This window comes from Triturus cristatus, chromosome 6, assembly GCF_964204655.1.
Source record: "Triturus cristatus chromosome 6, aTriCri1.1, whole genome shotgun sequence".
Taxonomy (NCBI): domain Eukaryota; kingdom Metazoa; phylum Chordata; class Amphibia; order Caudata; family Salamandridae; genus Triturus; species Triturus cristatus.
Genome location: NC_140589.1, coordinates 264,599,258 through 264,626,850, shown reverse-complemented (window position 1 = coordinate 264,626,850; position 27,593 = coordinate 264,599,258). Strand labels below are relative to the sequence as shown.

Genomic DNA, 27,593 nt, shown 5'->3' with positions numbered 1-27,593 from the left:
GCACAATCTTCTCTTTTTGCTCATGCAGGCCAGTAGCAACCCCAGGGAGGTTTTGTCGCTCTGAGTGGAATATTAGGAGGAAACCCTCTCAACCTAGTTTCCATATACTCACCTCCATCGATGCTCACAAAGACCTTGGAACACACCACCGACCTCATCACATCCCTACTTCTGGGTGCGACAGTAGTTGGAGGCGACTTCAACGCGGTTCTAAATCCCGTCCTGGACACTGCAAGCACACCTTCTGTTGTAAGAGCCACGCACGCCAAACAATTGGTGAACTGCGCGGACTCCCTGGGCCGGTGCAACGCTTGGAGAATTTGGCATCCCCAGAGTAGGCAATGTACTCACACGTCAGCTGCACACTGCACTCACACACGTATACACATCACATTTGTCCCCCCTACCGATTGCCAAACAATTAGAGATATCACTATCCTTTCCAGGGGCATCTCGGACCACTCACCTGTCCTTCTGTGCATTGGGGAACCCCCTAACTCGTCACGCCCAACTTGGAGGATGAACACATGGTTCCTCCAGGACAAAGAGTTTAGAAAAGCGATTGGGGCAGAGCTTCAGCAATACTGGTTCTGTTCCATCCCAGGGTACCCTATGGTTGGCAGACAAAGCTACCATCCGTGGCATCGCCAAAGGCCAACTTAAGCTCAAGCGTCAGACTCAGACTTACTAGATCACCCTGTGAGAGGCCCATGTGCTCCTGCTCGAAAAGCACCCTACTGAAGACCGAGACAAAACTCAGGAGAGACAACTTATACACCTAAGAGGCGAAATTAAACAACTCTCCTTGGATGCTGCCAAGGGAAGATCCTACATGACAGAAACCTGATTGAGGCCCCATTCTCCCGATTTTTATTTTTTTTTTAAATCTCCCACTTTGCTTTTCTGAAATGCTGGCATGTATGTTATTGTACCCTGCAGATGGGAAACCTATGCCGTAGCATCAGTGCGGGCCTCTGGTGTGGTCATCAGACCTCCAAGTGAGGCTGCCAGGGCTGGGCTCTGGATGAAGCCTGCATAACCCATGGAAGGCCCCGGGTGATGCTTCAGTAGTTTGAGCAACAAAAAGGGACCCCAGGTTTCTAGCAGCACTGAGAAGTGTGTGTGTGTGTGGGTGGAGCGGCACCCTGCTCCTCAGGCCGCCAGAATGGTATTTACAACTATGGCTTAAAAGATTCAGCCCCCCCCGAAATGTTTTCTTACCCCCACCCCTGAAATTTGGCTCTAGTTGCGCCTCTGCTGTGCAAAGTTAGATTTAACCATAACTACATAGTGGTTGCAGCTTTTCTGTAGTAAAGGTTAGAACATGTAATCCGTAGGAAAAGTGTTTTGGGTTTTGTAAAAAAGCCTTTTTTCTTAATCCGACGAACATGCACGTTACGTTGCCATAAAATCTTTGCAGGCATTCCTGGGCCTAATTTTTCAGGGGGGAGGGTTTTATATAGCGCACACAAAAACCCGGAGGTTTCAGAGTGCTTTACATGAGCACCAGTTGCGGTACAACCTCTCCTGACATTGTTTAGTGCAACACAGAGTGGAGGGCGCGAAGGCAGACAAGAGAATGGGGAGCCGAGGTGTGAATGGCCGAAGGGCCAGAGCAACACCAGGCTCCCTGCCTGGCTCACATGGGGGGGAGAGGAGCTATTGTGTTCTGGCGTCTGTCTTACTACAGCCGCACCTGAGTACTTCACAGGTCTGTAAAAGACCATTTTACTTAATGAGGCTTTCTTGTTTTTCACCCCTTCTTAGAGCCCCTGCATCTCCATTCTGCCGATTGCTGGAAGAACCCCCCGCCGAAATTTGACTGTAGTTGCGCATCTGGGAGCTATGTAAGTATATTTACGCCTCTGGTCCTTATTACTGTTGAACTGTATATGAATGTTTCATACTGTACACATGGATTCAACACTACCCTTTCATTTAAAAGCATGATGGTTAAAGCATTTAGGGTACCAAGGATACAGAGTTTTAATGTTTTAAATCAAAAGCACTTAGAAACTGCAAATTGCCAGTTTTCGTGAATGTTCCTGTTAGAGCCCTGATGGCTGAAGGTTTTGCTTCAAGGTCAGCTATTGGAACAAACATATTTTGATGACTTTCGAATCCTTAGTCAATTCAAGGCCAAGAGGACAAGGGAGAGACTCCCAGAGCGAGGAATCTGAGCCACATTGTGCCCATCGTTAAAACGCATTTTTCATGTCAGATTAGACTGAGAGTCTCATTAGGGTGGCTGGGTAGACTTTTTGTTTGGTGTCATCAGGCTTTAAAGATAAAATGTATTCTTATGCTATGCCTCAAATATGTGTTCGTCAATTTCACCAATTGGTTGGCAGCCTGTTTAGTGGCATCATTATTTTTTCAACAGTACGCAACCGGTTTCTAAGTGTTTCTTTTATGATCTAGTTTGCGCAGAACAACATGCCCCGCAGAATAAAGACGGCAGAAGATTATGTGCTGGAAAACAAAGATTTCATGGTTGAAGAAGTGCGTGGGCAAAAGATGTTAATTTGCAGGTTTTGCAGAGTGACTGTCCCAATAGTAACTGGGAAGACTGCAAGCCGAATTGCTGAACATCTTGTCACCAAGACCCACTTGAAATTGAAAGAGCCACCTAATAGCGACAGCCTATGCCAGATGTCTCTTGCTGAGACCATGACACGCTTCAAAAGAAAACGTGAGGAAGAAATGGATGTGGCACATTAATTTGTACGTGCCCTAGTGCAATCTGGAACCAGCTTACACCAAGCCGATGGACCCATTGGGAATCTGTTCCGCAAGCGTGCACCAGCATGCAAAACATTACCAAGAGCAACACAAATGTATGACAAATACCTACCAGAGGTGTTCCTTGCGGATATTGAACATATTTCAGAGTTACTCCAAGGTGATGTAAAGATCTCTGTTACGCTTGATCAAACCCCAGAGATGCGTGGCGACCCAGCAGTGGCAGTGCTAATCACATTTTGTGATGCAAAAAATGGATGGTACAGACGTACCATCATGGCAGATCTAGATGTACTGGAAACATGCAACACAGTGTCACTTGGAATGCTGCTGCAGAGAGTTCTTATCAAGTTTAACAAAGATTGGAGTGATATTGTTTGCATTTGCAGCGATTCCGCTACGTATCTGAAAAAGTTATGTGATGACCTGTCAAAAGCAATACCTGAGCTGAAGTGTTTCCCTGTAAGAGATCCATGCCATTTGCTAGATGGTATGCTGAAAGTAGCTCTACAATCTTCTGAGCTAATGAAGAATGCTATTGATTTTGTAGTCCATTCAGGTGCACTGTTTCGGTATGCGCGGGAACTAAAACGCAAATATTTCTCATTTTGTGTTTTGTGTGGCAGCAAAGAAAAAGTAATCCCAACTGTGTCATTTAGTCGGTGGTTCTCAGTCCTCGAGGCAGTGAATGCAATATTATCTATGTGGCGACCGTTTACTGATTTTTTGCTTAGTGATGATGCAAAAGGCAAGAAATGTGAGGATCTTCGGGTGCATATTGATAGCGATGTAAAAAAAAGTACATTGTACTGCATTCTTAGATTCCTACAGGAAAACATGACTGCTGTAGTGGACATAATCAAAAAACTAGAGTCAGAAAACACCCTGGTCTACCAAGTGTTCAGCATAATTGGTGTAGATGTCAAACATCTCCTCGAGAGTAGGCTAGGCGACACTTTTAGTGACTTTGGCACTGCAACATGTTCCCTGTTAGAATGCTTGCCACTTGGTAAGCAGAGAAGTGTTGAGGACCAATTCAGGAAATTTTATTTCACAATGCATGAGAAATGGCTAGCTATGATGCATAGAAATGTCCCTTCACCAACCATGGCGTTTGAAGCCAATGAAGCCTCACTTTGGTACTCTGCGCAAGTGTTAGATCCCTTCCGTAAAGGGGAATTTTCTCCAGACTTTGCGAAGTACAGCTTCATTTTTGACCGCTTTAACACCTCGGAGGGCATATGCACCCAGTTCAACGCATATGTCGCAGAACCTGGCCCAGAGAATGTCAACCTTGAGGTGCACCAGTATTGGCATGGAAAGCTACGTCAGTGGCCAGAGTTGGCAAATTGTGTACTGTCTGTTTTGGCGTTGCCAGTCTCAAGTGCCAATGTCGAGAGGGCCTTTTCCCAAATAAAAGTGTACATGGGTAGGAAAGAAAGAGCGCGAATGACCAAAGATTCACTGAAAAAATATTGTATGATGTACTACAATAAATTCGACTTGTAAAAATGTATTTTAACCTCATATACACTGTACATAGACTGTCTATATTCCATGCACCAATTATGAAAGCAAACAATAATAAAAGCAAAGCGTCCCATAAACACCGGTAAAACAGCGTTTCAGTTGGTTTTTTTCGGTCGAAAATGAGTAACCACTGAAAAGCACTGTTTCTTGAGGTTTTGAAATCACTGGAAAACACTGAAAAAACACCACCAGAATTCACCAAAAATAGAAACTGAAAACAGGAAAGCCTAGTTATATAGAACATAGTCCTGAGAGCACGATTGAAAATGAAAACTAGATATAGTATATGGTATAAACTATGCACCAAAAAGTGTGATATAAGATGAACCGGGTCATGAAATATAATATGCAATACATTGTGCAAAATGACAGATTCATTGGAGAGCACGAGATAGCACAGGCACTAGCGCGTGCTATGCGATATGCGCCTTGGAGTCTAAAATGCACAGGGCAGTGTTGTGTAACCTAACTAGTCTCTAAAGTTGTAATATAAAATATGTGCTGGAGAGTGTAACGTTGCATATGCACTGTGTCAAAGATCTGCATCCCAGATTGTAATATGTATGGCATAGCGCTGTGCGTTATAACATAGGCATCGAGGGAGGCACATTAGATGGGGCAATATAAACCGTGCGAAGGCAAGTGTGGCATGACATATTCACAGTGCACATGGGCTATAGAGTGTCATAGCATACGCACTAGCTGGTGGAATACAACACAGAGGTGTGTGGCACTCGGCGGGCACTGGTGGGTGTAACACAGCTTTGGGCTCAGCCAGGAGCATGCTGTGACTCTCAAGTGAGGTTTGTCTCCTTTCCAGAGAGTAAAATAAAAAGTATTACACATCCAGCGGTGGATGTATATTTTATTGACCGTGAGGGGGGTTTCTTGCATAGTTTGGTCAAATTTTTGTCGAATTCCCTTTAAATGGCTTGGTGTGCGTGTGTATTAAATGTGCCCGTCAATAGCTACCCATGTTTGTATAAATAAACGACAAGGGTGTCTACTTGGAGAGTACCCACCGGCGGGGGCGCCGGGATTAGGCACGGTAGGGCGTCAGACACGTCAGAGCTTCACTAGCGGTGTAAATACATTCCACGTGGATTCATTGTATGCATAGTCGCCTTTTAATGAATATCACGCAAATCGTCATGGTGATAGGTACATACGGTTTGTCCAGCAAGTCCTAGGTGTTTCTATAAATATATATATTTTTTTAAATATTAAAAAACAAAGGCCGGCCCCGGGGGATGGGGTCCCCGGGGCCATAAGTGGCCTGAGGAGGGGGGCAACGCAGCCCCCCTCCTAAAGAATTAAAAAAAAAAAAAGGCCATGACCCGGGGGTTGAGGTCCCCGGGGCCGATTAAGGCCTTGGGAGGGCCAAATTAATTTTTTTCAACAAAAAAAATGAGGGTGCAGGCCCTGGGGGATGGGGTCCCCAGGGCCAATAAATTAGAAAAAGAAGGGGGGCCACACAGCCCTCCTTCTTAAAAAAAAAAAAAATGACTGGCATCGCGCCGGAGGCCATGCCCCCTCCTTGCAGCACTCTGCAAATGCGCCCCCTGGCCAGTTGTAAGTTGGGGAATTAATTCCCCTTCAATACTGAGGGTCCCTGAGGGCCAACTAGCCCAACAGGTATGTCCAGTATGCGCCAGGGAGCTGCGTTGCAAACAGGTGTTCTCAGGCCACGCCCCTTTTTACACGCGCTTACTGAAGGTACCTAGTGGGCTAGTTTGACCCTAGGGACCCTTAGGATTCAAGGGGACTTAATCTCTCAACTTAGAACGGCCACAGGGCGCGTTTACACAGTGGTGAAGGGAGGGGACGGGGCCTGAGGTGACGTGTGCAAACACGCCCTGTGGCGCATTTTAAGTTGGGGAAATAATTCCCTTTCAATCCTGAGGGACCCTGGGGGCCAACTAGCCCACCAAGTGCTTCCAGTAAGCGCCACTGCTCTGCGTTGCAGAGAGGTGGTGCAGGCCGTGCCCCTTTTTACACCTCTCTGCAATGGCGCTTACTAGACGTACCTAGTGGGCTATTTTACCCCTAAGGACCCTCAGAATCCAAGGGGACTTAATCTCCCAACTTAAAAAACGGCCACAGGGTGTGTTTACACAGTGGGGAAGGGAGGGGACGGGGCCTGAGGTGACGTGTGCAAACACGCCCTATGGCGCGTTTTAAGTTGGGAAAATAATTCCCCTTCAATCCTGAGGGCCCCTTGGGGCTAACTAGCCCACCAGGTGCTTCCAGTAAGTGCCACTGAGCTGCGTTGCAGAGAGGTGGTCCAGGCCGTGCCACTTTTTACACCTCTCTGCAATGCAGCTCTGTGGCGCCTTCTGGAGGTACCTAGTGGGCTAGTTGGACCCTAGGGACCCTCAGGATTCAAATGGACTTAATATCCCAACTTAAAACGGCCACAGGGCGTGTTTACACAGTGATGTCATTTGAGATGTCATCAGTGATGTCATGAGTGATGTCACTGACCATATCATGAGTGATGTAATATGTGACGTCATCAGCAGTGCATTGCGGGTGCACGAGTTATAGTTAGCTGAACTAACTATAACGGGGGAATTTCAATGTTTTTGTACGAGTGAAAAGTCCAGCTAACTATAACGCCCCTGAAACCTATGTTTTTTTCAGTGAATTTCTAAGGTTTTTTAAATGCTAATTCCTAACTATAACGTGCCTGAAACCTATGGTTTTTTCAGTGAATATATATATATATATATCTAACTTTCTTTGCTTCGTTTAGGAGCCCAAGACCTTCACAGGGTAGCCAGTGCTCGGTAAACAAAGCATCCCGAAAACATCCAACCAAAACCTCCTTTGTTGGATGTTTTCGGGATGCTTCGTTCACGAGCACTGGCTGCCCTGTGAAGGTCTTGGGCTCCTAAACGAAGCAAACAAAGTTGGAGTTTGATGTACTCGAGCCTGACCTGCTTGCCCCTTTGAAAAAAGAAAGGATTTCCTTCTTGAAAAACGTGGGAAGGCAAGTAAGGGATGCAGAAAGGAATGATTTTCCATTTGCTGGCTATCGTGTTTTAAACTCGTCAAACATGAAATGTACCCTCTGGTCCGGTCACCCCACGCACCGCGCACACTCCCTGCGAGTGAGCCCAGGCTCCAACCCTGCCGAGTGCCGCCGCTGCCCGCAGCTGTGCTCCTGGTCTGCTGGAGCGGTAGTTCCTGTGCTGCGCTGCTGTAATCTACGTCGCTTGTGTCAGCGTTGCTCCCCGTTGTATTGTATTGTATTTTCCATCGTTTTTTCTCCCTGCATTGCCCCCTGCTGTAAGTAACTTTGTTTTGTACCTTTTTGTACCTTTTCTGCTGTCCGCTTGTTGTGCCCTCTGATTTTCGTTGCTCCCCGTTGTATTGTATTGTATTGTCCATCGTATTTCTCCCTGCATTGCCCCCTGCTGTAAGTAACTTTGTTTTGTACCTTTTTGTACCTGTTCTGCTGTCCGCTTGTTGTGCCCTCTGATTTTCGTTGCTCCCCGTTGTATTGTATTGTATTTTCCATCGTTTTTCTCCCTGCATTGCCCCCTGCTGTAAGTAACTTCGTTTTGTACCTTTTTGTACCTTTTCTGCTGTCCGCTTGTTGTGCCCTCTGATTTTTGTTGTTCCCCCTCGTTGTTCCCCCTCCAGCCCCAGTCGCGTCTCCCGCCCGCTCCCCGCCGCTGCCCCCCTGCGGCCCCGCTCCCCTTCCCTCTCTCTCCCTTCCCATTAGCCGCCCCGCTCCCGCCTCCCAGCTGCTCCTCCCTCGCTCTGCCCCCCCCACGCTCCTCATATGGCAGAGTGGCAAACGCGCAGCGTTGACGCGCAGTGGGCACGCCCCAGGCGCGCCGAAGGTGCGCCAAAGGTAAGCCCGTCTGCGCCCGTCCGCGCCTGGACCGCGCCCAGTGCCAGGACCCCAGGCTCCCGCCGACACCAGCCCACCCGCCGGACCCACGACGCCACCGAACTCCACGCACTCAACGCCGGTCGAATCCCGGGCTGCTATCGAGCCACCCCGAGACGCACCCACAGACCCTTCTGCTGCCACTCCTGCAAGTTCACCTGCATCCGGACCTGCACTACACCAGCGCCGAGCACCAGCAGCAACCACCTCAAGTGCATCCTGCTCAACACCCGCTCCATCCACAGACACGCCGTCGAGCTCTGGAACCTGCTCGACACCACAGCCCCAGACGTCGCCTTCCTCACGGAAACCTGGATGAACGCCTCCTCAGCGCCCGACATCGCCAACGCCATCCCGGACGGCTACAAGATCATCCGGAGGGACCGCGTCAAACAGACAGGAGGAGGCATCGCCATCATCCACAGGAACACCATCCGCATCACGACCAACACCGACGACACCCTCGCACCCGCCGAACACCTGCACTTCCAGATTCACATCAACCCCAAGACCACCCTCAGAGGCACCTTCATCTACAGACCCCCAGGACCACGCACACAATTCAGCGAAGACATCGCCAACTTCATCAGCCCGCACGCCCTCCTCTCCGCTGACTACATCCTCCTCGGGGACTTCAACTTCCATCTGGAGAACAACAACGACCGCAACACCACCACCCTGCTGGACAACCTCGCCAACCTCGGTCTCAAGCAGCTGGTGACCACCCCCACCCACTACGCCAGACACACACTCGACCCCGTGTTCTCATCCAGCAAGGACATCACCTTCAGCCACTCCACCGGACTCCACTGGACGGACCACAGCTGCGTCCACTTCAACTTCAGAAGGGCCACGATCCACCACCACCAGCAACAGGCTGCACGCAGAAGCTGGAACAAGATCACAGCCGACCAGCTCGCGACTTCCCAGAGCATGAACCCTCCCACCAGCGCAACGAACCCAAGCCAGGCGGCCACCAACCTCGCGAAGTGGATCAGCAACTGCGCAGACGACCTCGCCCCTCTGAAGACCCCGCCTAGCAGACCCGGCAGCAAGAAAGCCCCATGGTTCACCGATGAACTCAAGAGCTCCAAGAAGAACTGCCGAGCCCTCGAGAAAGCCTGGCGCAGAGACCCAACACTGAACAACATGACTGCCCTCAAGCTCGCCACCCGAAAACACCACCAACTGATCCACGCCACCAAGAAAACTGCATTCAAGGAACGACTGGACAACAACACCCACAACAGCAATGAACTCTTCAACATCGTTAAAGAGCTCTCCAACCCCAACGCCGGAAACAACGACATCACCCCTTCACAAGACCTCTGCAACTCCCTCGCCTCCTACTTCCACAACAAGACCGCGGACATACACAACAGCTTCAGCACTCATCCGACGCACGCCACGACTGAACCACCGCCCCCCACCACCACCATCCGCGCCTGGACCCCGATCAGCACCGAAGACACCGTCCGCACGATGAACTCCATCCACTCTGGATCCCCGACCGACCCCTGCCCTCACCACGTCTTCAACAAGGCCAACGCTGTCATCGCACCCCACCTGCGGGACATCATCAACACCTCCTTCGACACCGCTACCTTCCCGGAGAGCTGGAAGCACGCCGAACTAAGCGCTCTACTAAAGAAGCCATAAGCCGACCCCACCGACCTCAAGAACTACCGCCCCATCTCGCTGCTCCCGTTCCCTGCAAAAGTCATCGAGAAGACCGTCAACAAGCAGCTGGCCGCCTTCCTCGAGACGAACGGATCCCTCGACCTCTCGCAGTCTGGCTTCCGGGCCAACCACAGCACCGAGACCGCCCTGATCGCAGCCACCGATGACATCCGAGCCCTGCTCGACAACGGAGAAACAGCGGCCCTCATCCTCCTAGACTTCTCCGCGGCCTTTGACACTGTCTGCCACCGTACCCTAGTGCAGCGCCTCAGTAACGTCAGAATCCAGGAGAAGGCACTGGAATGGATCATCTCGTTCCTCGCCGGAAGGACACAGAGAGTCCGCCTCCCCCGTTCAGATCAGAGGCCACCGAAGTCATCTGCGGCGTTCCTCAAGGCTCCTCGCTCAGCCCAACCCTCTTCAACGTCTACATAAGCCCCCTCGCAGCCATCGCATGCCAACACAACCTCAACATCATCTCCTACGCCGACGACACCCAGCTGATCCTCTCCCTCACCAACGACCCCACCACCGCCAGAGCCAACCTACACGAAGGGATGACAGGCGTAGCCAAGTGGATGATGAACAGCCGCCTGAAACTGAACTCGGACAAGACGGAAGTCCTCATCCTGGGATCTTCACCCTCCGCCTGGGACGACTCCTGGTGGCCCCCCGCCCTGGGCAGCGCACCCAAACCAACAGACCACGCACGCAACCTGGGCTTCATCCTGGACTCCTCCCTCTCCATGACCAGACAAGTCAACGCCGTCTCCTCGTCGTGCTTCAACATCCTGCGCATGCTACGTAAGATCTTCCGGTGGATCACCACCGAGACCAGGAAGACGGTCACCCAGGCCCTCGTCACCAGCCGTCTGGACTACGGCAACTCCCTCTACGCCGGAACCACTGCCAAACTCCAGAAGAGACTCCAGCGGATTCAGAACGCCTCAGCACGACTCATCCTGGACATCCCCCGTCGCAGCCACATCTCCGGACATCTGAGAGATCTGCACTGGCTTCCGGTCAACAAGAGAATCACCTTCCGTCTCCTCACCCACGCACACAAAGCCCTACACAACCAAGGCCCAGGATACCTCAACAGCCGCCTCAACTTCTATGCTCCCACTCGCCAGCTTCGATCGACCGGCCATGCCCTCGCCGCCGTCCTTCGCATCCGAAGAGCCACCACAGGAGGAAGGTCCTTCTCCTACCTGGCCGCCAAGACTTGGAACTCCCTCCCGACCCACCTCCGCCTGACCCAGGACCACCTTGCCTTCAGGAAGCAGCTCAAGACCTGGCTGTTCGAGCAGTAGCGAACCCCCCCTCTCCCCCCCTAGCACCTTGAGACCCTCCGGGTGAGTAGTGCGCTATATAAATGCTTTGATTGATTGATTGATTACAGAGCTGGAAGTGCTTTAGGGGCGCACTGAACAATACGTTTTGCAATGGAAAACAATTTTGAAACATTTATTAAGCTGTTTAGTGTGGAACATTGAAGGTATAATTTTTGGAGAATAACGCTACTCACCTTGTATGAAAAAGTATTTTACTGTTTTCCTATGCGTGCTCTGAAGAGGAAAAAGGGGGTCCCAAAACGCGTCTTCTCCATGTTAATTTTCATAAGAAACTGTTGAAACAGCTACATCCCGAACTGCTCAACGGAATTACACCAATTTGGCAGAAAGGTAGCTCTTGGTCCAGAGTGCACTCTTTTTGTTAGATGGTGTAAATCTGTTCAGTAGTTCATGAGAAATGTAAACATTTCTCATATATACAAATAGGGACGCGGAGGATCTGCAAACCCTCCCGATCTCGTGCCTGAGATCTGATTGGCTGCCAACATTTCAAACCAGGAAGTGTTGGCAGCCATCATGTGACTTGGTTAAACTGAGTCACAAGGAAAAAGGTAAACAAAATGTTAAAAATTAGGAAAAGGGGGCAGGGTAGAAACATCCTGAGCCCCTAGGCCTGCTCAGGGGGTCCCACAGGACCAAAAAAAGCATTCTTTTTTTACATTTTCAGCGGGAGTCACTTTGGATCTGCAAATCCGGCTGAAAAAAAAAAACACGGTCTCCCATGCTTCGTTTAATTAGGACCCCACCTGGAACAGGGGGCAATGATTAAAATGCATGCGGGGTCCCCCGCAGCCCCGGGGACCGCCACCTTCACGGGGTTAATCTATTCAATGCAGGGGGTACGAGGCCTCCCTGCAGCCTCAGAGACCGCGACCTCCCCGGGACTATATTATCAACAAAAACAACACTTCTGCCCCCCACACAGCGCTGGGGCCTCCCAATTCTAAAGATGCGTGGGGGCTTGAGCTTATGACCTCACATATTACATCACTCATGACGTGGTCAGTGGCATCACTGATTTCATCACTGATGACATAATCCAGAGACTGTGAGTGTTTTTATGAGCAGTAACTATATATACCAATGTGTACTGATGAATCAGTGGGTGTATGAGATCCTGTATGGATGATTCAGTGGGTGCGTGACTGACTGCATAACTCTAATTATGTGTGTCAGTGAATGTATGGGTGAGTCAATCAATCAATCAATCAATCAAGACATATGTAAAGCGCGCTACTCACCCGGAGGGTCTCAAGGCGCTAGGGGGAGGGGGGTCCGCTACTGCTCGAACAGCCAGGTCTTGAGTTGCTTCCTGAAGGAGAGGTGGTCTTGGGTCAGGCGGAGGTGGATGGGGAGGGAGTTCCAAGTCTTGGCTGCCAGGTAGGAGAAGGATCTTCCTCCCATGGTGGCTCTTCGGATGCGTGGAACGGCGGCGAGGTGTGGCTGGTCGATCGTAGCTGGCGTGTGGGAGTGTAGAAGGTCAGGCGCTTGTTGAGGTATCTGGGGCCCAAGTCGTGCTAGGTTGTGCGAATATCTGTATCAGCCTGTCAGATGGGGTCTAACTGGATGTATGGGTTGTTGAGTGGGTATGTGAACGGCTATATGGGTGATTAATCGGTTGTCTGAGTACCTGTATGAGTGTATGAATGTCAATGTGGGTGGGTGAGGGTGTGTGTGGCTGCCTGAATGGATAAGTGAGTGGGTGAGTCAGTCTCTGTATAGGTTTGTGAGTATATCTGTGAGGGACTGTATGGGTGAATTAGTGTGTATATGGCTGTGTCGGAGAGTGAATGGATGTGTCATTGGTATATGGGTGAGTAGCTACATATGTGGAAGGCAGTAAAGGTGAATGTTGGAGTATATGAGTGACTGTATGTGTGAGTAAGGGATTGTGAGAGTGGCTGTATGGGTGAGTGTGTGCTCATGTCACTGACAGCATAGGTCAGTGAGTATATGTTAGTAACTGTATGAATAAGTGAGTGGGTATTTTATAACTGTATAGGTGAGTAAGTGGCTGTGTGATTGACTCTATGGTTGCCTGAATAGGTGTGCGAGTAGCTCTATGTGTGACTGACAGTGTGTGAGTGGCTGTATGGGTGTATGAGCGCATATATCCGTGGCTGTATTAGTGAGTGAGTGGATATATGAGTGGCTGTCTGGATGAGTGAGTGGATGTGTGCGTGTGTGTGTAGATCGATGAATCAGAGTAAATACTGGTATGAGTCTATGAATGGGTCTGTGAATGGTTGTGCATATGTGATTGTATGAAAGGTTCTATGGGGGTGTGAGTAGATGTGTTAGTGATTTTGTGGATGATGTCATCAGTGATTTCAGTTGGTGTATGAGTAGCTGTATAGGTGACTGAGTGGATGTATGTGTAGACCTATGAATCAGTGAGAGGGTGTGAAAGTACTGGTATGGGTGTGGTTTTGAGAATGGTAGTCTGGAAGTTGGAATGGGCATATAAAAGGTTATATTAGGGTGAGTGGGTGCATCAGAGAGTCTGTGCGGCCCAGTACAATATACACCGGGAACCAGCTACTTAGTCTTAAGCCCCCCCATGAGACATGCTGGGAGAAAGGCTGGCATGTCAACAATGTTTGAACAATTGGGAGAGGATGTGGTCTGATGGCTAGATTGCTGACTTTGGTGCTGGAAACCAAGGTGCGAGCCTCGGGGTCACTTCCACATCCTGTAATTCAGGGCAAATCACTTAATCTCCCCGTGCCTGAATGTGTCTTTGCGTAACGTAATCAGTGCTCATGTAAAGCGCTCCAATACCTTTGGGTCGAGTTCTCGCCATATACATCTGCACACAAAAAAAAATGTAATTTTGAGATAAAATTGCCTGCCAAACCCAAGACAGTCATTGGCAGTCTATGCATGGAGTCGTAGGCATGGAGGTTAGGCCTAATTAACAGCCGATCACTGCCCAAACACAAAACCTAAAAAGCAGATTTCGACGTCTTATTCATAACGGAAAGTTAGCTGAATGACAGCTCCATCACCAACATTTTAATGGCCCTCCCCCCAGGATTTCAAATCTGTAGACAGGACCGCTTAGGGCAAGTGGAGGGTGGACTCACTATCGTAATTAACAAGCATTGGCATAGCCAATAGGTCTCGCCTTTGGGACCTTATAAGTGTTTAGCCATGCAATAGTTGCATAACTAAACACTTATAAGGTCCCAAAAGCGAGACCTATTGGCTATGCCAATGCTTGTTTTAACTGCTGCAATCTATTGAAGCCTCACGGAGAACATCAAAGCAGCCGTGCGGCCGCGAAAGTGATCGCGATTGCGATCAAACATCAAAGCGGCCGCGAAAGTGAAAGTAATCGCGGTAAAGCACGACGCGCGCCCGCGCACATGCACTGTAGCTCTAGGCTGGCCTGGTAGCACTTTTTGGAGCCCTCTCAATAAGTCTCGCCAGACCAGCGCATGCGCTGGGTCAGGCGAGACCTAAAAAGGAATTCAAATGCATAATAAACTCCCTCTCCATCCTGCTGCGAAAGTTTCCAATTTTCCATCGCCTTCTCACCAACATACACCTTTTCTGGGCTCCTAATATACAGCCTCCCCCCCGGCCCCTTTGGAGAGTTTTTAGATATCTTGACTGACTCTCTAGCCAGCCTTCTGGTAAAAAAAGCCCATATCACCATAGTATGTGACCTAAACCTGCATTTTGAGGATTTGATCCTCCCTATTGCAAAGAGACTAAAGTTAGATCTTGAGAGTCTACAACTTACCCAGATGGTTACGTCTGCTACAAAAATCACGGGTCACATTCTTGATCTAGTAATCTCAAACGACCCCAATATTTTAGTTGCCTCTCCAAAACCAGTACCCTGGTCAGACAACCACCTCATCCCATTTAAACTTGGCAACAGGCGAAGGGGAAAGAAAAAGTACCCTGCTTTGGTAGCTAGGAGGGAAAGAAACTGGTCCAAGTTGAACATAGAGTCTTGGGAGTGCCTCCTAGCCTTATGGGACACCAAGGCACATGACAAAGCTGAAGAGGCCTACTCCAGCTAGGAAAACTGGATCTTGCAATCACTGGATAAAATAGCCCCCAAATCATCATTGAAACTGAAATCCGGGCCCAAAAGGGCTCCGTGGTTCAACACTCAACTATTATCTTTAAAGAAAAACTGTAAAAAAATGGGACTGGAGGAAAACTTATGACCTTCAAATCAAAGCCAAGTATAAGGCGGCTATCAGAATATACCACAATAGTATTAATGAGGCACAGGCAAAATCCTTTGAGCTAAACATTAGCCAGGCACAGAACTCCTCAAAGGAACTCTTTTCAGTAGTCAAGGCTTTGACCTCCCCAGCACACGATACTCCCACGATTGTGGCAACGGAGGAAAGATGTAATGAGTTAGCTACCTACTTCCTAAAAAAATTCACAGACATCTATAGCTCATTTATGACCGAGATAGAGTCAACAACAAGGCAGGAAGGAGATCAGGCACAGATCTCCTCTACACCCACCCTCACTAGCTTCCCCCTAGTCTAAAGGATGTGAGATTGCTGATGGATAAGGTGAAATTAGGTTTGCCATTAGACCCAGCTCCACCGCATATTTTGAAAAAGTTACAAAGCTCTTGCTTCCAACACTAGTCAAAGTTATGAACCTCTCACTGGAGTCGGGCAAAGTTCCAAGTGCATGAAAACATTCAATAATCAGACCTCTGCTTTAAAAAACTAATCTAGACCCAGCCCAACTAGGGAATTATTTTATTTTTTATTTATTTATTGCATTTTACATAGTATAGACCTTCATTGCACCGTAGTGCGACATAGTAGTTTTTGTACAATATGAAACTGAAAAAACAAACTTTGGACATGCAAATGAAACGTACCCTCCAGGGCAAAACAGTCCCTACGCCATGTTAGGTGTGATATCGCACTCTCTACAGTACCAACTGTGAAGGTGTGTGGGCAGACCTCAAGGGTGGACCAAGGGGGCATTCATAGCATGCAGGTATACAAAAAAGGAATACTCTACATGGAATACCTCACAGTATGCACAGACACTAATCGCTTCAAGGTCATAGGCACTTAAAGCAGGTTTGCTTCTTCCTCAGCGCACAGCTAGGGAATTATCGCCCCATCTCACTGCTGCCATTTGTTGGGAAACTGTTAGAGAATCATGTAAATGGAGTGCTGACAGAGTGTTTGGAAACTAATCAATGCCTTCATCCCACACAGATGGGATTCCATTCATAGCACAGCACAGAATCAGCACTCCTGGCAGTGATTGAGGAACTCAAAACAACACTAGATCAGGGAAGCTCTGCCGCTATACTACTTCTCGATCTTAGCGCAGCATTTGACATGGTGGGCTACTATACTTTGCTAGACAGACTGCTGGAACTTGGTGTCCATGATAAATCCCTACAGTGGCTGACATCCTTCCTGGAAGGCAGAACGTTCCAGGAAGTTATGGAATCTAACCTTCTCTCTAAGATCAAGCCTATGTCTTGAGGGGTGCCCCAGGGCTCCACGTTGAGCCCCACGCTATTTAATGCCTACATGGGACCACTAGCACAGATAGTGCAGGAGTTTGATGTCTCTATGATATCCTACGCCGATGACACCCTCTTGGTGATCTCCGTAGACCCCAGATCCAACAATGTCTCCGATAGCTTAGCACCCTGCATGGAAAGGGTTGTGCATTGGATGATGAATAGTTGTCTGAAGCTGAACAGGGATAAAACGGAGCTTATTGTCCTCTGGAACAAGGCAGTCCCCAGACCCCTGATCAGCTGGCTCAACTGCCTAGGTACCCCACCCACCCCAAAGGAGTCTATCAAAAATCTTGTTTTCTGGCTTGACAAGGATCTAAGAATGGTGATTCGAGCAAAGAAATTAGCTGTTTTAGTCTACTTAAAATGCTCCGCAAATTTCTGGAGCGTATCCCCAAACTGCTCAGAAAGACAGTAGTCCACTCCTTGGTCACATCACGTCTAGACTACGGAAATTCACTCTTTTTAGGGGGAACCAAAATATGTTATCAATAAACTCTAGGTGGTCCAGAACCTGGCAGCAAGGCTGCTGTGCATAGTCCCAATCCAGGAATCAGCCAGAAAGCATCTGGCTTCCAACAGAGGCTAGAATTAAGTTCAGGCGACTCTGTATGACACAAAGAGCGTTACACAACAAGGGCCCGAGGAAAGTCAGAGACCTGCTGATCCCCTATGTCCCAAACAGAAGCCTCAGGTCTGACTCCGAATGGCTAATAAGAACTACCAGAATCAGGAAAGCCACATGAGGAGGCAGATCATCTAGCTCCCAAGCTGTGGAACTCACTGCCACAGGAATCTAGACTCCTGGAAATGGAAGCAGCCTTCCGGAAATTGATCAAAATGTGGCTGTTCCGTCAGTATTACTAATCCACTTCTATCCCTCTCCGGCATTGGTCTGTTAGTGCTGGGAAGCCTTTGGGCAGCTATGCGCTCTACAAATCACTCAAATCAAATCAAATCAGCAAGCGAGAGCATTTTTTTTAAAACAGTTTTTATTAATAACAAAATGTAGCAGTGCAAGGCATTATACACTCATCTTTGGCAAGGTTACACAAGATCTCAGCATAGTTTCACAACATTTTCAGGATCAGGAATACATAAATCCGCTATCATCAAAGAAGCAAGAGCATTTTTGCTTGCTTGTATGTACATGTGTGTATATATATATATATTCACAGAAAAAAACATAGGTTTCAGGCACGTTATAGTTAGGAATTAGCATGTAAAAAACCTCAGAAATTCACTGAAAAAACCATAGGTTTCAGGGGTGTTATAGTTAGCTGGACTTTTCACTTGTACAAAACCATTGAAATTCCCCCGTTATAGTTAGTTCAGCTAACTATAACTCGCGCGCCCGCAATGCACTGCTGATGACATCACATATTACATCACTCATGACATGGTCAGTGACATCACTCATGACATCACTGATGACATCTCAAATGACATCACTGATGACATCACTGATGACATCATCCAGTGAATGTGTGTTTTTCTGAAAATTAAATATGTTTTATATATGTATATCTCAAGGTCGATGGAAGAATAAATGGGTATATAAGTGTCTAAATGGATGATTTGTTTTTGAAAAATTGATTGTGTAACTGACTGATTAAGTGTATCATAGTGAATACATGGCTTAGTGAGTAATGTTTAAATATGTAAATATCTGTATCAGTCTCTCACTTTGTGTATAAGTGGCTGCATGGGTTGGTGAGTAGCTACATGGGTGTCTATATAGGTTATTAGTTGGTTTTTTGAGTATCAGTCTGAGTGTCTGCATGGTTCGGTGGGGGGTATTACGTAGTGCATAGTTGCATGAATGAGTGACTCACTGTTTGTATGTGTTGAAGACAGCATGTGTGCAGGACTGTATGGGTGGATGAGTGTGTGTATGGGTGTGTTAGTGAGTGAATGACTGTCTCAATAGTGTCTTTATGAGTAACTACATATGTTTTAAACTAGTATATGTGAATATTGGTGTATATAAGTGAGTATATGTGAGAGTGAGAGATTGAAAGAGTTCCTGTATGAATAAGTATGTGTTTCTATAAGTGATTGTTTAAAAGACTAAGTATGTGTAAGTTTCCGTAGAAGTAAGTGTGGTGGTGTGTGTATAACTGTATATGCAAGTAAATGTATGTTTGATTCCTTATTAGCATGAGTGACTATGTGTGTGAGTAACTCTATGGATGAGTGGCATTGTGTAACAGGATGTATAGGTGTATGAGTACATATGATGAGTGAGTACATGTATGAGTGACTGTATAGGACTGTTGGTGAATGAGTGGATGTGTATGTGGATCTTAGAATTACTGAAGAGGTTATTGTAACTGGTATTGGTATGTCCATTGTTTTGAAAATTGTAGTCTCTATTTTTGAATGTGTGTATCAAAGGTTATATTAGGGTGAGAGGAGGTCTGCCACTCTATCACAAGGATGATGTCATCAGTGATGTCATCAGTGATGTCATTTGAGATGTCATCAGTGATGTCATGAGTGATGTCACTGACCATGTCATGAGTGATGTAATATGTGATGTCATCAGCAGTGCATTGCGGGCGCGCGAGTTATAGTTAGCTGAACTAACTACAACGGGGGAATTTCAATGGTTTTGTACAAGTGAAAAGACCAGCTAACTGTAACACCCCTGAAACCTATGGTGAATTTCTGAGGTTTTTTAAATGCTAATTCCTAACTATAACGTGCCTGAAACCTATGGTTTTTTCTGTGAATTTCAAAGGTTTTTTAAATGCTAATTTCTAACTATGCCTACAGAGATAAGACATGTGAAGAAAGAAGAAAAAGAAGAAGTGCAGAAAGAAGCAACAGAAGTCCTCAAAGACGAAGAAAAGTGCAGGAAGAAGGATAACGTGCAGAAAGAACAAAAAGAAGAGCAGAAAGAAGCCTTGTTGCAAAATCATCCTGTACCCTCAACTTTTTCAGACGGATACTGGTGGTAACTGAGTCTGACTAACCAGTCCTAGAGCCAGTGCTATGTTAAAAGACACATAGAATACAGTGAAAACACCTACATACACTAGGGAACATTATGCGTTGGGGTCCCCCTGTGATTAGCATGACCTCCTCTGTAAACCCCTAGTATATAATAGGGCAGGGGGATTAAAACTACCTCTTAAAACAGGCCACAGGGCGTTTTTGCACACGTTAAACCAGGCCCCGTCCCCTCCCTTCACCATCGTGTAAACACGCCCTGTGTCCGTTTTTAGTTGGGAGATTAAGTTCATTTGAATCCTGAGGGTCCCTAGGGTCCAACTAGCCCACTAGGTACCTCCAGTAAGTGCCACAGAGCTGCGTTGCAGAGAGGTGTAAAAAGTGGCACGGCCTGGACCACCTCTCTGCAATGCAGCTCAGTGGCGCTTACTGGAAGCACTTGGTGGGCTAGTTAGCCCCCAGGGGCCCTCACTATTGAAGGGAAATTATATCACCAATTTAAAACGTGCCATAGTGCGTGTTTGCACACGTCACCTCAGGCCCCGTCCCCTCCCTTCACCACTGTGTAAACACGCCCTGTGGCTGTTCTAAGCTGAGAGATTAAGTCCCCTTGAATCCTAAGGGTCCCTAGGGTCAAACTAGACCACTAGGTACCTCCAGTAAGCGCCACAGAGCTGCGTTGCAGAGAGGTGTAAAAAGGGGCTTGGCCTCAGAACACCTGTCTGCAGCGCAGCTCCCTGGCGCATACTGGAGATGCCTGTTGGGCTAGTTGGCCCTCAGGGACCCTCAGTATTGAAGAGGAATTAATTCCCCAACTTACAACTCGCCAGGGGGCGCGTTTGCAGAGTGCTGCAAGGAGGGGGCGTCGCCTCCGGCACGATGCCAGTCTTTTATTTATTTTAATATTTTAAGAAGGGGGGCTGTGCGGTTCCCCTTCTTATTCTAATTTATTGGCCCTGATGACCCCATCCCCCAGGGCCTGTCTCCTAATTATATTTTTTTGACCCCAATCCCCAGGGCCGGCCACTGTTTTTTATTATTTTAAAAAAATATATATTTATAGACACACCTAGGACATGCTGGACAAACCGTACGTACCTATCACCATGACGATTTGCGTGATATTCATTAAAAGGCGACTATGCATACAATGAATCCACGTGGAATGTATTTACACCACTAGTGAAGCTCTGACATGTCTGATGCCCTACCGTGCCTATTCCCGGTAGACACGCTTGTCGTTTATTTATACAAACATGGGTAGCTATTGACGGGCACATTTAATACACATGCACACCAAGCCATTCAAAGGGGATTCGACAAAAATTCGACCAAAACTATGCAAGAAACCCCCCTCACGATTAATAAAACGCACATCCACTGCCGGATGTGTAATACTTTTTATTTTACTCTCTGGAAAGGGGACGAACATCACTTGAGAGTCACAGCGCGCTCCTGGCAGAGCCCAATGCTGTGTTACACCCACCATTGCCTGCTGAGTGCCACACACCTCTGTGTTGTATTCCACTATCTAGTGCATATGCTATGACATTCTCTAGCCCATGTGCACTGTAACAACACCCCGTGAATATGTCATGCCCCACTTGTCTTCGCACGGGTTATATTGCCCCATCTAACGTGCCTTCCTCGATGCCTATGTTATAACGCACAGTGCTATGCCATACATATTACAATCTGGGATCCATATCTTTGTCACAGTGCATATGCAACGTTACACTCCCCAGCACATATTTTATATTACAACTTTAGAGACTAGTTAGGTTACACAACACTGCCCTGTGCATATTACACTCCAAGGCGCATATCGCATAGAACGCGCTAGTGCCTGTGCTATCTCGCGCTCTCCAATGAATCTGTCATTGCGCACAATGTATTGCATATTATATTTCACGCCCGGTTCATCTTATATCACACTTTTTGGTGCATAGTTTATACCATACACTATATCTAGTTTTCATTTTCAATCGTGCTCTCAGGACTATGTTCTATATAACACTGTGTTCACCTACCCTTTTCACGGGCATTACATTTTGCGATAGGGGGTGGAGGGTCAGGGGGTGTTTCTGCCAAGTGAGCCCGGAGTCACAGTCACAAACGTCCTCTTCTTCCTGAATAAAAGTGAGATTATGCTGCATACTTGTTCATATTTTAAGTAGTTCGCACAGACACACGTTTTAAAAACAATAAAGTTCCTAATACCCGCCTTCTTTGAACAGTTAGCTTGCTGCCCCATCCCCCTCCTCCCTATCCTCTGTTGTGTGAATCCATGGACTATCCTCCTCCCTCCTGCCATGCATGGTCTGATGTGCTGCCACTGCCCTCAATTTAGTATGATGTACCAGTCCACTCCTCCTGCCCTCCATTGCCCAATTCTATGTCTCATCATTGACCTCCTGCTTAAACTCTGTGCTTAGCTTGCTGCCCCTATTCTCCTTCCCCCTGCCCTCCGATGTCTTTGTCCATGCCCCTGCTCCATCCTTTTTGCCCACCATGTTCCATGGACCTGCCACTCCTATCTACTCTGAGTGTTCTGTTGAGCTGCCACCCCCCCTCCCACCTGCCTAGCATTGTCAGATGACTGTAACCTGTCCCTGCCACCTCCACCCTGCCTGTCCACATGCCATGCCCCTATCCTCTTCCTCCTGTCCACATGGTCCATTGTACTGCCACACCCTTCTGCCCTCCCTGGTCTGTTGTGCTGCAACTGCTCCTCCTGCCTGCCCCGTGCGGTCTGTTGTGAGGCCCCTTCCCCTGAACTTTCTTGTCTGTGCACAGGTCCTGACCCTCCCTTCTATCCTCCATCGTCCTTTGTGCATGCCCCTGCACCCTCCTTCTTGCCCATCATAGCCATTGTGCTGCCACTAACCCTCCCACTTGCCATGCATGGTCTTCTGTGCTGCCATGGCCCCTCCCACCTTTCCTGTGTGGTCAGTTAGCTGCCCCTGACCCCCTCCCACCTTCCCTCCATGGTCTGTGTGTATGCCATCACAGTCTCAATGTTGCTCTTCATGGTGTGTCTTGCTTCTAGTGCCCATCCTGCCTGACCTCCATGGCTATCTTGCTGCTCCTGCCCTGCCCCCTTGACCCCAGCCCTCTGTTTACATGTGCAGACCCCTACTCCCTCCCTCCTGGCTTGTCTGTTCCATTGTAATGCCCCTGATCCGTCCCTCCTGCCCTTTATGGTCTGTTATGCTGCAGCTTTCTCTCCTGTCTGTCCATTATGGTCAGCTAGCTACCATTGCCTCTTGCCCCTCTGTTCTCTGTTGTCCATGTGCATGGTCCTGTCTCCTCCCTCTTGCTTTCTATGGATTGTTGTGCTGCACTCCCGTCCCGCATGCCCTGTGTGGTGTATTGTGCTGCTGCAAACCCTGATGCCTGCCCTGCAGGGTCAGTTTGGTGCACCTCTCCATGTCCCTCCTGTCCTCTGTTATCCAAGTCCATGTCCCTACCCCATTTCCTTCCATGATCCAATGTACCATACTTGCGAACATTTTGAACTTGGTAAGAGGGAGATTTTGAAAAAAAACTGGGGTATTGATTTTCCCCTTTGAGTTACATTGAAAAAGAGGAGATTGTAGACAGGAGAGAGATCAAATGAAGCCCATTTGAGCTTAAAAACATTGGACGTTTCCTGGCTGAATCGGGTCTGTTGGTATGTATGGTTGTACTACCATTGCCTCTTCCTTCTGCCCACAATGGTCTATTACATTGCCACAGCCTCTCTTGCAAGTCCTGTATTGTTGGTTTGTTGCCCCTGCCCCTCTTTCCACTGCCCTCCATAGTCTGTTGTGCTGCCACGGCCCTTCCTGCCTGCTCAGTGTGGTTAAATTGTTGCCTTTGCACCCTCCTACCTGCCTTCAATTTTCAGAGTCCGTGCCACTGGCATGTGCCTCTCAACAGTATCCTAATGAACAACTAGATTGCTAACATTCTATATTTATTACAAAAGTGTGGAACGCCTGACGTCATCTTGATGTAATCAAAACTGTAATACCTAGAGCATTTCCTTTAGAAATTACATATATGAGAGGGTCTTATTGGCATCAAAATTATGGTTAGTGCTCTAAAAGACTAAAATAAGGACATATTTTCTGAGTTTTCAAATAGCGACAAAGCACTTTTAAATTATTTGTTATGTTTATGTTTTTTTATCCAGTTGACCACTTGATTAAATGTTGCACTTAGGGGAGAGGATGTGGTGTTACTTCCAGAACTGCAGACTTTGCAACTGGGGACCAGGTTGGAGTTTCTGCTTCAGCTCGACATTCTGTGATTCTGGTCAAATCACTTAGTCTCTCCATGTCTACAACCCAAATGAATTTGTTCTTGTGTGATGTAACCAATGCTCATGTAAAGCACTCCAATACCTGACAAGTCTGCACTATATAACACTGCAAAAACACAAAATAATAAGTGTTTTGCACACTTCTGTCATTGGGCTATATTTGGGCTACATCTGGGTGATTTTGGGCTACATTTGGGCTCTTTTGTCTCCAGTGGCCATTTTGGGAGATTTATTTGTTATGAAGTTTCCTAATGTCCTCATGTACTGCAGTCTCCTCAGTAGGAAATGCTTTCAGTTTTTTACTTTGATTCCATCATGAAGGTATTCAGATATGTCACACATTTGCCATAAATTCTGAATGTTAGCACTCTAGTTGCTCATTAGATCACTGTAGTAAAACTACTGTTCACCATGGAAGTCTGCTCCTGGTATTAAAAGTGCATGTTTCAGTCTGCATGTCAGAAGTTTTTAATGAAATAGAAGAGGATTTGAGAAGTCACTCAAAATGTGCCCTCATTTTCTTTCTTCAGCATTAATCATACTTTCTATGGCAAAATGAACCCCCTCATTGTGTTCCTTTTTGAATTAAATGTTTTAAGTGTTACCAGTTTATTCCAATCAAGAAGGCTTCAGGTGGGCCATACTTTTGTCATAATGAAGACCGTAAGCGCTCTAGTTGTTTTTAAGAACACTCTGGGACATTCTGTCATTGGGCTATACTTGGGCTACATCTGGGTGATATTTGGGCTACATTTGGGCTCTTTTGTCTCTGGTGGCCATCTTGGGAGACTTATTTGTTATGAAGTTTCCTAATTTCCTCATTTACTGCAGTCTCCTCAGTAGGAAATACTTTCAGTTTTTTACTTTGATTCCATCAAGAAGGCATTCAGATGTGTCACACATTTGCCATAAATTCAGAATGTTAGCACTCTTTTTGCTCATTAGATCACTGTAGTAAAGCTACTGCTCACCAGGGAAAACTGCTGCTGGTATTGAGAGTGCATGTTTCAGTCTGCATGTCAGAATTGTTTAATGAAATAGAAGAGGATTTGAGAAGTCACTCAAAATGTGCCCTAATTTTTCTTTCTGCAGCACTAATCATACTTTTTATGGAAAAATGAACCCCCTCATTTTGTTCCTTTTTAAATTAAATGTTTTAAGAGGTACCACTTTAATCCAAGCAAGATGGCTTCAGGTGTGCCATACGTTTATCATAAGTAGGACTGTTAGCGCTCTAGTTGTTCTTTGGAACACTCTGGGAAGCTGCAGTAGAACACAAAGGAATCAACTGACAGTCTTTGCCCTTGTTGGATGTACATGTTTTACTGAGAATGTCAGACTTCATTCTCACATGACTGAGAAAGATAATGTGAATTTACAGAAAATATGCTCTCAGTTTAGCTTATAGATCACCTTCCAAACCTCTGTGGGAAAAGCATGAGAAAATATTTTTCTCTTAATCATGATATCCCAGCAGAAGGCTTTTTCACATGGTGAAATCACCTTAGAACATACCACAATTCCTAAAATGAGTATGGTACCATCAACAAATGATTTAAAATGTAACTAAAGTCTTAAAACCTTCTATTAACTGCAATGCTTTTTAATGAGGTGCTATCATGTATATTGGTCCCAAGATGGCTGCCAACACTTGGATGAAGTGCTGACAGCCAATCAGATCTCAGGATGAGATGTGTGGTTAGGCTCCGCCCACATATTATTATTAGGGAGGTTTATAAAGCGCTTGGTTACACTAGAAAGCGTGTCCCCGTGCTACACCTGAAAACTCAAAGCAGTGGTGAGGAGTAGGCTCGATTATCTTGAGAAAAGGTATGTTTTTAAGTTCTTCCGGAAGCTGGATTCCGATGGGTCTAGGCGGAGATTAAGAGGCAGGGCGTTCCAGTGCTTCGCTGACAAATGGCGAAAAGAGCGTCCACCCATACGGGCCTTTCTGATCCTAGGAACCACAAGTAGACCTCCGTGTGAAGAGCGCAGAGCACGTGAGGGTGCATACTTGATGGCTAGGTTCTGGAGTGGTGACGGCGCTTTCCGAGCGAGAATGCGGTGACGGTACAGAGGGCCTTAAATTCCACTCTGCTTCTTACTGGCAGCCAGTGGAGAGTGTGAAGGGCAGCTTTAGAATCCGATCTTTTAGGGACTTTTAGGATGAGGCGGGCTGCCGCATTCTGCAATACCTGGAGGCGGTTTATTGCCTTACAGGTGGCACCCAGGTACAATAGGTTGCCGTAGTCTAGGCGCGATGTCACGAGGGCGTGTACCAGTGTTCTCCGAGCGGACATAGGGAGGAGAGCAAGGACCTTGCGTAAGATTTTTAAAACGCTGAAACAAGCACCCGCCACTCGGTTTATTTGGGGTCCAAAAGACAGGTCAGCATCGAGCCATACGCCAAGGTTTTTGACTTCCTGACGGGGCATAGGTGCCTCCCCCAGACAAGGGGGACACCATGCTGATGACCAAGCGGAAGGACTCCCCCCCACCACGAGCACCTCTGTCTTGTTACCATTTAATTTAAGGCAGTTGGTGGACATCCAGGTAGAAAGGTCTTGCATGCAAGCCTTGAAACTGTCCGAAGCAAGTCCGGGTACTCGTGAGAGGGAGATAACCAACTGCGTGTCATCTGCGTATGACACGATTTTCAATCCATGACTCACGGCAATCGAAGCCACTGGGGAGACGTAGAGATTAAACAAAGTTGGGCTCAGGGACGATCCCTGGGGAACGCCCTGTCCCAAACCCATGTCTCTCGAGTAGTGATCACCCAAGCGGACTTGGAAGCTTCTCCCAGTCAGGAAGGATTGGATCCATTGGAGTGCAGCTTCAGATATTCCTCCGTTATTCAAACATTGTAGAAAGTTGGCATGAGCTACAGTGTCGAATGCTGCACTCAGGTCCAGTAGGATGAGGGCCATGGTATAACCCTCATCCGCCCCCTGACGAAGGGCCTCCACCGCTGTTAAGAGTGCGGACTCTGTAGAATGACGCGGACGAAAGCCGAATTGAGTGTCATGTGATAGTGCCACTTTTTCAACGAAATCCATCAGTTGTAAGTTGACCAATTTTTCGGCTACTTTAGCCAGGTATGGGAGGAGTGAAATTGGACGCAGGTTCTCTAGTTTCTCGAAACTAATGGTTGGTTTCTTCCTTAGGGGTAGAACCACCGCCTTTTTCCAGTCTTTAGGTACAGTCATGGTGCAAAAAGACATGTCTAGTAGGTGTCTGATGTAAGGTTCTAATACCACCAGACTATCTACCAGACGTTTAGGTGTGGTAGGGTCCCGAGGAGAGCCCGACCTCACGGATCTGCAAATTTTTAAGAGATCTTCTGGAGGCGGTATAACAAAGTGGGTCAGTCTGTGTCTATCACCCCATTCCCTAGGGCTTTCGACAAATTCTGCCCCAGTTATAGGCTGTGTTGGGAACGCTGAGTAGATTTTAGCTATTTTCTCTAAAAAAAAATTAGCAATTTTATTGCACGATTCGGGGGAACAATCATCTGGGACACTGGATGATTTTCCGCTCGAAAGAGTTTTGTAGAGCGAAAACAGCTCTTTTGTGGAATTACTAGCTTCA

At 47.3% G+C, this 27,593-nt stretch overlaps 1 protein-coding gene and 1 pseudogene across 2 annotated transcripts in view; one reads left to right on the top strand and one right to left on the bottom strand.

Moving 5' to 3' along the window:
* The window catches only part of LOC146816744 (b(0,+)-type amino acid transporter 1-like), a 292,580-nt gene that overhangs the window by 27,444 nt on the left and 237,543 nt on the right, over positions 1-27,593 (bottom strand). The gene's annotated exons all lie outside the window — the stretch shown is intronic.
* LOC146816745 (uncharacterized) lies at positions 2,437-4,251 on the top strand (annotated as a pseudogene).